Source organism: Platichthys flesus, chromosome 5 (assembly GCF_949316205.1).
Source record: "Platichthys flesus chromosome 5, fPlaFle2.1, whole genome shotgun sequence".
Lineage (NCBI taxonomy): Eukaryota > Metazoa > Chordata > Actinopteri > Pleuronectiformes > Pleuronectidae > Platichthys > Platichthys flesus.
The window spans coordinates 25,091,354-25,102,178 of NC_084949.1; the positions used below are offsets into that span (position 1 = coordinate 25,091,354).

General features: G+C 44.5%; 1 non-coding gene across 1 annotated transcript; it reads left to right on the forward strand.

Moving 5' to 3' along the window:
• Nucleotides 1–2,524: 2,524 nt before the first annotated feature.
• On the forward strand, nucleotides 2,525–2,606 carry trnal-aag (transfer RNA leucine (anticodon AAG)). Its single transcript has one exon. It is a non-coding gene; the product is annotated as a tRNA-Leu (tRNA).
• The last annotated feature ends 8,219 nt before the right edge of the window (nucleotides 2,607–10,825 follow it).

Here is a 10,825-nt window from a genome sequence, read left to right on the forward strand (position 1 = left end):
GAAGGTGTGACCACTTTGCCGTTTACTGATATTTAATTAATCTATTAAATTCTTGTCAATTTCAGGATTTCTGACCAATCAGGTTTCTACTAAATATGTGATAATTCTTTGTGATTTCTTAATTTAATTACAAACACAGTCACATGAGGGATGTTCAGAGAGCAAATCAAACAATCCTGCAGCAAAACAGAGTCAAGTCGGAGTTTATTTTGGTTGCAGCAGACCTCCGGGTGACTTTCAGCTTCCTATTGTTGTTCTAGAGTCCACAGAGGAAGCACTTGGATATTTACTGAGGCCGACAGGTTAAGTGCTTCTCGTGGCCAGTAGCTAAACTGGGAGCAACGAAGAGGCTTGGAAAGCAAACCACTGGAAACTGACTAAGTTTCCCCCACAAGTGAAAACCTGTGGGCTGACCTGCACGAAAGACAAATTCTCTGTTTTGCAGTTTGGTTTAATAGGTCGAATTCAAACTGACGGTTCAGTGGAGTCAGGGAAATTACTCCACTTGTGCCGAGGGGCTGAGACGGCTTCTTTCTTTTTCTCAATGAGCTGAGAGACACACGTTGGACAAGAGACACATGGAAAGACATTTGAATGCACGTCCTTCATCGACTGGTACAAGCCTGAAATTTAAAATACATAAAAAGTAGTGACCCACATGAACCACAAGCAATTTTTCCAACCACATCATTTGACTCTCATTGGTTTTTTAAATTAACAACATCTCTTGTGGCTTGAATCAAATCGGACTGATCTATTCATACGTATATTTGTTTTGTACATTTCTGTAACCCACAGATAATGAGGAGAGAGGAAACGACTGGTTGGAGGGGTGGGGGGGGGGGGGGGGGGTCGTGTGGGCGGCGTCCATATTTAGAGGGGAGATTCATCATAAACCAAAAACGCAGCAGAATTCATGAGGGAAAGTCCCGCAAGGTGGAGATGAGGAGAGAAGGAGCAGGAAGGAGAGTGAGTCAAGGCGTCTTGTTATTGTTGGAAGGGGAGAAGGGGAAGATTGGAGGCAAAGTGCGTGTGTGCGTTCATATTTATGATTTATCGGCGTGCATGTACCCACCTGAAACTATTCACTTCTTTTGTATACCCTTGACACTTGGTTGTATACCTACCAGCACCTCTGACTCTCTTTAATTAACACGCTGTAAATCTCGGGTTTAATTGGGTACAAAGACAAAGGCCCGAGCGTGGGTTTCGTGTTTAAAGCTGAAAGCTACAGAAGTGGGCGCCAGTTCGGAAAAGCTGCGAGCTGAGAATGACTGTTACAGCTAAGTTGACACGACAGGTAACAACTTCTCACTTTACATAAGAAAGAGAACATGAATGTTTCCTGAAAGATAAAACAATTTTTAATCACTTCCCCAATGAAAGAGACTGATCAGCCTTGAGCTCAAGGACGCTACACGTCAACGGTATCAACGCCCCAATGCACACGGTTCTTTAATGTGTTTAAACCCATATGGTCAATCAAGAAAATACAAAGTTTCAGGCACAACTGAATCGGCTTTACTTTCAAAAATAAATGTATTCTGTCTATGGTGGCAACTTTCTTAACATTCACAAATCTTGCAGGTATTTTTTAAATACCTTTAATCCTGAGTCTGTGTTTTAATACATGAAAACTGTTAAAACATGTACTAATACAATGAGCTGCATCTTTTAGTCATCTGCGGGTCCAAATTTTCTCGGTGAAAAATGCTGCAGTCTTCTTTTAAATTTATCTTTTCTTTGAATTGTGATTAAAGGCAGTTATGGTTTAAACCTTTGTTCGAAGTTGGGATCCGTCGTTGAGTTAACGCAACCGTCAATAATAACAAATCATCGACCACAACTTGCCTGGTTATATACAAATGTCTGTTTGGGGGAAAGAAACGTGATCATATCTGTGAAGTTATTTAACAGTGAACCATCAAACAGACTTTGAGGAGAACCTGCAGCTCAAAGATCTGCTGCCTCATGCATCCACCGAGGTGTTTACATCCTTGAATTTGACTTTCTGACACTTGAGTGTGATGTTGTTCAAGTATATTTATAACAAATCTTCACGAAGGTTCCGTGTGGGTGTGAGAGGAGAGAGGGGGATCGAGGCCTGAGAACAACACTGAGTAATCAAGTGAGCTGAGGTGGATCCAGGCTGATCCACTTCCTAGGCTGCTAAAAATACCTGCGTGTAGGCGAGCGGGCGACCCCGAGGAGGCGGGTGGTCCCTGCTGCAGATATGTCGGCCGTGCCAGAGCCGCTTTCTCACCGGTGTTGTCTTTCAACAGCTGGCACGGAGCCCCTCACCGGACCACCAGTCCCACACTGCTGAATCCCTGTAATGCTCTCTGAGGTTTGAGTGGAGTGTGGAAATAAAAAGCTCCAGAGTCCTAATTGCTCCTCGTGAAGCCAAAGTTTCGACAGACGTTTAGAGCTGAATTTCCAGGATCCTGGATTTGAGCTTGCAGAGACCTATGTCCATGTGTTCAGCACCAGTTCACACAAGGGGTAATGTTTCCACGTGTTATAGGGTAGTGTGGCCGAGCGGTCTAAGGCGCTGGATTAAGGCTCCAGTCTCTTCGGAGGCGTGGGTTCAAATCCCACCACTGCCAGGTTTTTAAGGAGAGGCGGTGGTCTAGCGGCAGAAACTTGGACTATGGGCAGAGAAGGTCTCTACTTCGGCTCCACGGAGACACAACAAAAGACGAACCTGGATTGATCTGTCCAAAAATCAAACAGTCTCCCTACCCTGTCTAGTGCCCCTGAGCAAGGCACCTTACCCCACTGTATATTTTTTTTAGGTATGCACAACTGGGAGGAGACCCTGTGTTGGACCCAGAACTCACTGGAGGCATGAGGCCATGGAACAGCTCGGGTCGCAGCTGACCCATCATGACCCATCACACAGCACCCATCCTAGCATGGATGATGCCTTTGTAATACTGTTTTAATTCAAAACTCATTGTAGGATAGATAGATACATCCTTTTGTGGATCTATTGTGTGTTGCTCTTTCCTCCTCTAACTTGTCACAGAGCTGTTTGGTGGAGTGATATAATTTAAAGTTCCTTCTTCGCTGATATTTCTTGAGCAGCAGTCGGAAAATCTAGAGGGAGAAACATTTAAACTTGAGGAAAATGAGAGAAAGAGAAAACATGTCTGAACTAAGTGAGACTAATTTGCCTGTAAAGTGACGAAGATCAAAATAGACTTTAAAATGCATTAAAGTCATTAGGGTTCTTTAAATTCTTGGTAATGGAAACCACTGACCACCAGTGGGGCCGTACCCGGCACCGCTCATTATGTAACAACGGCACCGCAAACAAGAGTCCCTGATGTGTTGACATTGTTCTGGTGAAACCACTAAGTGATCCATGTTAGCTGGGAGCATTTACCAGTCCATCGGGGGGAGAGTTTTCCAGCCTTACTGGTAACTGAGACTTATTTATCTTCCTCTCCGCTACTTGTCATCCCTGAAGCAAATGTCTCCCCAAGTCACCGGGTTGTAAAGTGAGCATCATTCATTTCCTCTAGTGAGCAACTAGGGAGCCTCCGGTGGACGTGCTGAGTCATCAGTCATCAAGACCCAATCAGTTTTCCACCCTTAATGGTTTTCATAGGTTAATGTGTTTTGTTCTTGTGACTTTGACGACTTAAACAACTTCAATTCCCCTCGAACTCGACCTACAGGAGCATAAAGCCAGCTACTGCACCACCATCCCCATAGTCACACTTATACACACAGGGTTCGGATGGTTGAAAGGTCAGAGGTTAAACAAACAACACTGACTATCAGTTTCACGAAGGAAATGAACATTGATCTCCTGGATGAAAACTCAATGTTACGTTGACCCATCCATCAACCTGACCTCCTGCTGATGTGGGTTTAGTTGCTCATTCTACTACGTCACCAAAATTCCCCTTTTTGCTCATTGTGATAATTAGAAACACGTCAACACATCGTGACGTCACCCGTTGGTTTGTGAAACCAGAAGTAACCATATTTGGAGGAGCAGGGGGGTGGAGCCTGCTTGAGAGCTCGAGGACACTGGATGCCAAAACCTGCACCCATTGGATGGTACTAGCTGTCAATCACATGGTGTCCCTGGAACCAAAGCATACAGTGATTTATCGTTATTGCATTTCAGTTAAAAGTACTGAATATATTCAAGTCACACTGCAAATACATTGTGCATTGGCAGCAGTTGTACAGTTTACACTCACGTGCAACAACACAAAGTGTGTGTATGTGTGTGTGTGTGTGTGTGTGTTTAAGAGTCAGGTGTTTTAAGTATGGAAATTTAAACCACAGTCCAATCAGAACCAGGAAGGGAGTTCCCAGCATTAAAGGGGAACGTCCGAGATTCTTGAGGCTTTTTGTTTATATCCTGAAGGCACCGGGGATTTAATACGTCGACCTGGTCCAATCAAGTAACCGCCAGAGAATACTCACACACACACACACACACACACACACACAAACACACACAAACACACACACACACACACACGCGCGCACGAGCAGACTTCACAGCCGTCATCACAGGTTTTTAGTCCAGAAGAAATCCACAGAGAGTCGACCAATCAGAGAGTCTCACACACACACACACACACACACACACACACAAACACACACACACGAGCGAACTTCTGACCCCGCACTGTAACTCAAGCCAAATCTGGATTTAAGAATTTTGGCGTGTTTCTCATTTCAAAATAAAAAAACGTTATAATTTACATAAAGTCCTCCCTTGCCAACCTGACGGCTGCGACTCCTTCCTCATGAAGAAGACAAGCTAAGACTTTGTGTTTGGATACGGACGTGACTTAATGTATAAACACACACACACACAGACACACACTCAGAGGCCACATGTTTAAAGTAGACACACTCACATACGCCCACATGAGTCTTTGTGGAGAGGAAATGAGCTGGATCAGTCGTAGCAACAGGCGTGAACGCCCAGGGTAAACACACACACACACGCACATGCACACACACAAACACACACACACACACACACAAACACACACAAACAGACACACACACACACACACACACACAGAGTCTGATGTCAGAGGTTTTCAGGTGGATGACAGACACACTCCTCTCACGAGTCTTCACTCAAGCTCCACATGTCAGTGTGGCTTTTGCATGGAAACACGTGCGTGCGTACGTGCGCTCTCAGTTACAGTGTGTTATATACGTTCTGATCTGTCAGGAGCCGTGTGAGTGCGACTGAACTCGGCAGGAAAAGGTTAGTGCGAGGAGAAGGTGACGAGAGAGAGAAAGTCGGACAAGGTTTACCAAAGAAGGTAAGACAGAGGAGTCGAGTGGAGGAAAGAACGAGATGAACAGCGTCGAAGGGCAACGGTCACATCTGGCCGGAGTTAATGTCTACGAGTGGAATGGATGGACCAACAGGGGGCCCCCCACATACACACACACACACACACACACACACACACACACACACACGTTTTTATTAAAGCTCTTGCATAAATGTTCTTTCTCCTCCAGAATATTCTGCTTCACACTGACATCAGCTCCCTCACGCATCATAAATCCTAAAAAATCAATATCTCTCCATCACCATAAACACCATTATGATAAACAGAGCAGTTATTCATCACTATGCACGAAGCATTTGACCCAAAGTCCTTCAGCGAGAGGTCACTGTGGAGTCCTGCTGTATTCCAGGAAGCTTTCAAACCAGCCTCTGAATCGACTGCCACTTTCTGAGCGATGCCAGGACAAAGACATAAAAGTTCCATGATTGTTATTTAATTGTTTCAGTTTTTCATTGGTGTGGAAAAGTCTGAAGTCACAGAAAAAGTTTTATTCAAGAAATGTGTTTACACGGCACAAAGTTAACCCCCTTTAGTTTCAGTCGCAGCTTTGAGAAAAGAGAATCATTTTTAGTTTATGTGTTATATATGAGAAATATTCAAATCAAGTGGCTGCACCATTCCAGCATATTTAAAATATTGCTAGATTGTTTTTAAAATGACAATAAACAGTTATCCCTTCTGATTTCGACCCAACGTGTTTGGAATCTCCACGTGCTCCAGTAGAACCATCAGAATAAAACCATGTTTGAACCTTTCTTGTGTTTGTAGAGTTGGGACCAGTCCGACCAATGAGGTTTGAGAGATTAAAGATAAACTCCCCCGGTTTGATGTCAAAGCCCCTAAATCCCCAAATTTCCTCCCAGATACTGTTACTGTTTTGAAACGCAACACAGTTCGGTCTGAAAACATCAATATTTCTTTTTTTGGCGGGGGGGTGCTTTCATGCATAATAGAAACCATAAAATATCTTCAACTGTCTAATAAAATAAACAGATAAAACTACATTTGATGCTTTTAGAAGTAATAAACTTCTTCATAGTATGAATATGAACTAACAGCTGCTCTCAATATCACATCGTTTGGATCAGAACAAGCTTTTCCAAAAGCAGAAAGATCCTTTGGTCTTAAAACAAAACCCAGAGGCCACAGCCGCAGACTGAATGGACGACCCCTCTCCATTTCCTGACACTATTTAGCAATGAAGCCATAAAATCTGTGCCGTAGTGATCAGGATGTTTGAGCCCATTTTGCAGAGGAACAACAAAGTGTCGTCAGCAAACAGACGCACTCGAGACGAAACTCTGCTGCAGAGTCGTCCTCCTGAATCCAACCTGCACGTGTGTTGACACTGAATGAATCCTGTGTGATGTGTGCTACGCAAACAGGTTGATGGCTCGGTAAACTGAGGACGTGTCGTAAACCTTCCCCTGCGCCGGGCTCTTGTTAAAACGCCGTGTGAACTGTTTTGTCCTTGTGTGTTTACAGACGCCTGGAAAGAGGAAGGTCGGATGTTTGTCTCACAAACAAGACGACAGAGGTAAATCTGTTTTGGTCTCTGTGGTGAAAAGCACCGCCCAGCTGCCTCTGGACTCCGCATGTTTCAGGCGAATGTCAGAACTGGATCATTCATTTAAAAAACAGATGTTATTTGTCCTTGGAAAGAAAAGCCGCTCGGTGCCGCTTTGTTAAAAATCAATCTGGCCAAGTCCCTTGAGTGCGTGCATGTGTTTGAAGCCGTGCACTTTTCAAAAGGTTGAGAAGTAGAAGTGTAAAAACAGGGACTGGTACGGACAAATGCTTCTCATTACAGAAGATGAAGTGGGTGTTGCACAATGACACAGTTTCACGAGGCAGGAGGAGAAATCAACACTATCGGGCCGATCACCTGCTGCTTTCCAGAAGTGGAAAGGGCCAAAGATTTCTGTGTTATGACTTCAGGGAGACGAGGAGTCCGTCCAGATCTCACATGCACGTCTCTTGATTGCAGCAACAAACCTCCGTCCAAGTTGATTCAAGGCAGAACTTGGCCACGGTTCCCGAAAGTCTGATCTGGAACCCGACCCTCAGGGCGGCTTTCCATCGGGGGGAGAGTTCGAGCGTGCAGAGTGGATTCAGGGGGAACTTTCGCCTTCTCTCTCTCTCTTCTCCCCTCTTTCCTCTAGCTCTCAGCCGTCCTCGTGGTCAGTAATTAGCATGTAGCCATTGCATTATGCTCTATTTAAAGAGCCAAAATTATCCGCTGCTGGGAGATGGAGGAATGTTCACCCCATAAACGAGTCACGCAGGGTGCATGTGTTTCTCGTCCCTCCTCGGTGCAATCAGGGCAATCAAGAGTTCGATCGAATGGAACGGCCCCGAAGCAGCAATATGTTAATACTCGGTGATGACTCTCTCTCTGCTGCCTTGTGTTGTAACAGCTGTGGTTACAGCACACAAGAGGAAAAACAAACCCCCTCTGAGTCCAGTATGCAGCACATTTCTCTCCTCTCTCTCTCATCCTCTGTTTTTCTTTCTGCACTCTCTCTCTCTCTCTCTGTCTTCTTACATCTCTGCAGCAACAGCCACTGTTTGCTTTTGTGTGCAGCAGGTCACGTATGCACTTGAAGTCAGGAGAAAAGGTACAAGCACAGTAAGTGTGAGGCTGCGAGAGCAAAGAGACGCGTGTGGAGTTGTGGGTGTAAAGTTTTCCCTGCAAGGAAAAGATCAGTAATAAAATAGAAGGTACAGTAAGTTAGTGTATTTGTAATTTCCTTTAACGGTTTGATTGTAAATATAAGGAACTGTGTGTGTGTACATATACACATCAGAGTGTTGATCCTCAACCTGAGCTGGGTTCTCACTCGGGGACTCGTTAATGCAAAGAGACAAAGTGACAAAGAGACAAAGTGACAAAGTGACAAAGAGACAAAGTGACAAAGTGACAAAGTGACAAAGTGACCATGCTGCCAACGATTTTTCAAAAAATTTGCTTCTCAGCCTAAATTTTTAGTAAAAGCAACATATCTGTCAAACTGGCAGAGATTCCCCCTTCTTCATCCTCCTCCTCCTCCTCCTCCTCTTCTTCAAACACGTCTCTTACAACCTGAGCCTCGGTCATCAGGCACATCGCACTGGGTCTGAATCTTTCTGTTATTTTCATACTCTACCCTCATCTACTGTAATCGTCAGCCATTGTCTGAAACTCTATTTTAAAAACTATTTTGCAGGCGAAGAGCGCAAACAAACAAACTACATTTCCCATAATGCATTCCACCTCTCACAAGTATTTCAGCGAATCATGATGTATTTCACAAAAGGTTTAACATAATGCTCTAACGGGAGAAGCGTGTACACCTGGAACTTGGTGTTTACACGTACAAGTCACATCCGGTCTTATTGGGTCGACTGCACCAGAATCAGAACAGAATCCCTGTCGGGTTCGTTCACACTCACCAAGTTACTCACTCCTTCACTCCCTCTCTCTGCCTCCTTCTCTTTTCTCACCCTGCACCTCCTTGTGTTACACTTAATAAGCTCTAAAGCAGAGGCGGCGGAGACGTGTGGAGACGTTGGGCCCGGGTTCAGATTCCCTCGTCTCTCCTGCCAACGCAGAGCAGCGTTCGATCCTGTGTAATTCAAACACGTGTACAAACATCCTGCTAACTAGGTTCGAATGACACAGGCACATATGTGAAGGGGTAATTATGGTAATTTCATATGTTGACAACACCCACAGGATTATTTAACACACAGAAGTGACAGACAGGCTAAAATAGAGCTGGTCTCAGTTCAGCTTTTCCGACCCCCACAGGACCGATCAGAGTCTTGGGAGAGGCGGCCCAGAGCGAGGGCGTCCAGTGGAGAAGCAGAGGGAGGACAACACTCTACACAACTGGTTCACAACCATGTGACACTGAGGCCCAGGAGCCGGCAGGTTTACACCGAACACCTCAGAGTTAGAAAGATATGAACTTCAGCCCCAAGAAGGAAGATATCAATCAAATCAGCTGCTTAGAAGTTCCACCCTGAGGTTTTAATGCTTCTGCTCAATAGTTTCAGTCATCATACTTTCTGATCCAGTCTTATTTGAGGTCACCTTGACCTTTGACCTTAGACCACCTGAATCTGATCAGTTATCTGTGACTCTAAGTGACCAATAGTTCCAAATTTTTAATTCTCCAAAGGAGTTCTCAAGATATTGCGTCCAAAAGGAATAGAAAGGGATTTGTGAGGTCACAGTTGATCTTTGAGTCCAAGTGAAGGTTTGAACCAAGTCTGAAGAAAGTCCTTCTTGGTGTTCTGGAGATTTCATGTTAACGAGAATGGCCCCAGATGATTCTGCGATGGCACGACACCAGAGCGGCGTTGAGTTCAGTACTTAAACCGATGAAACTGTTTTTGAGGAGTTGTGCAGAAACGTTATAAAACTCCAGAGAGGGAGCTCCAAAAAGAAAACTAAAAAAAGCGCAATTCAGCTTATTTTACTGGTTTGGAAGAAGCCGTGGGGCACAGTGCCGACCTATTTCCACATCGCCAGCACCACAATCATTATTCTTTGGGTTTAAGTGCTTTCACTTGACTTTCCACAGCAGTAAAGAAGCCACAAGGAGAAATGAGTCGAAGAAAGAAGAAGTGTTACACGCTCTTGCTTCACAACACTGACAGATATCTGTAGTTTTTAAATGATGGTTGTACGGAGACAGAAAGAGACAAGGCCTTGAAAATAGAGTGACAACGAGTGAGTCGGACGAGTTAAAGGCAGAAAAGGTGAGAATAGGAAGAATCATAAGAGAGAATCATGAAAACAAGAAACCAGTTAATATCCTGGACCAATCAAAATAAGGAATATTAAATGATAAAGATGACTAATCAATTAAAGCTGCACTTTCAATATAAACTTTATAAATGAACTTTATAAATGATGACATGTCAGTTTTGTGTTTTCCTTGTGACCTGAAGTTGCAAAAGCCCCAAAAGGATGAAGGTGTTGCAGGTTTAACTGTGAAAACTTACAAAGGCATAAAACCTGAGGTGAAAGATTCCATCAACTTCTATTACAAGGTTGCCCATGAGCAAGGCACTCTTCCTTGAATCGGAGCAGTGATCACTGGTTTACAGTGGTCACTGGTTTTACTGTGAATGTAAAACAAGGCATCTGTGTTCCTTCAGTTTGAACCAGAGCCTCCCCCATACACACACACCCCCCCACTCTGGACCCCCAGCCCAGTTGTGTTTACACCACGGTGTCAGGCAAAACTCTGCAGAGCTGTGATGAAGGCAGACGTGTGCTGTAACGCGACAGGAGAGAGAGAGAGAGAGAGAGAGCAGGACCTGCTTAACCTCGACTCACACTGCGCACACACACACATACACACGCACACACACACACACACACACACACACACACACACACACACACACACACACACACGCTTTGATCAAGTCTACAGTGGGACGTATGGCTTGAAACACTCACACCCTTAATTTACTTCAGTGACATT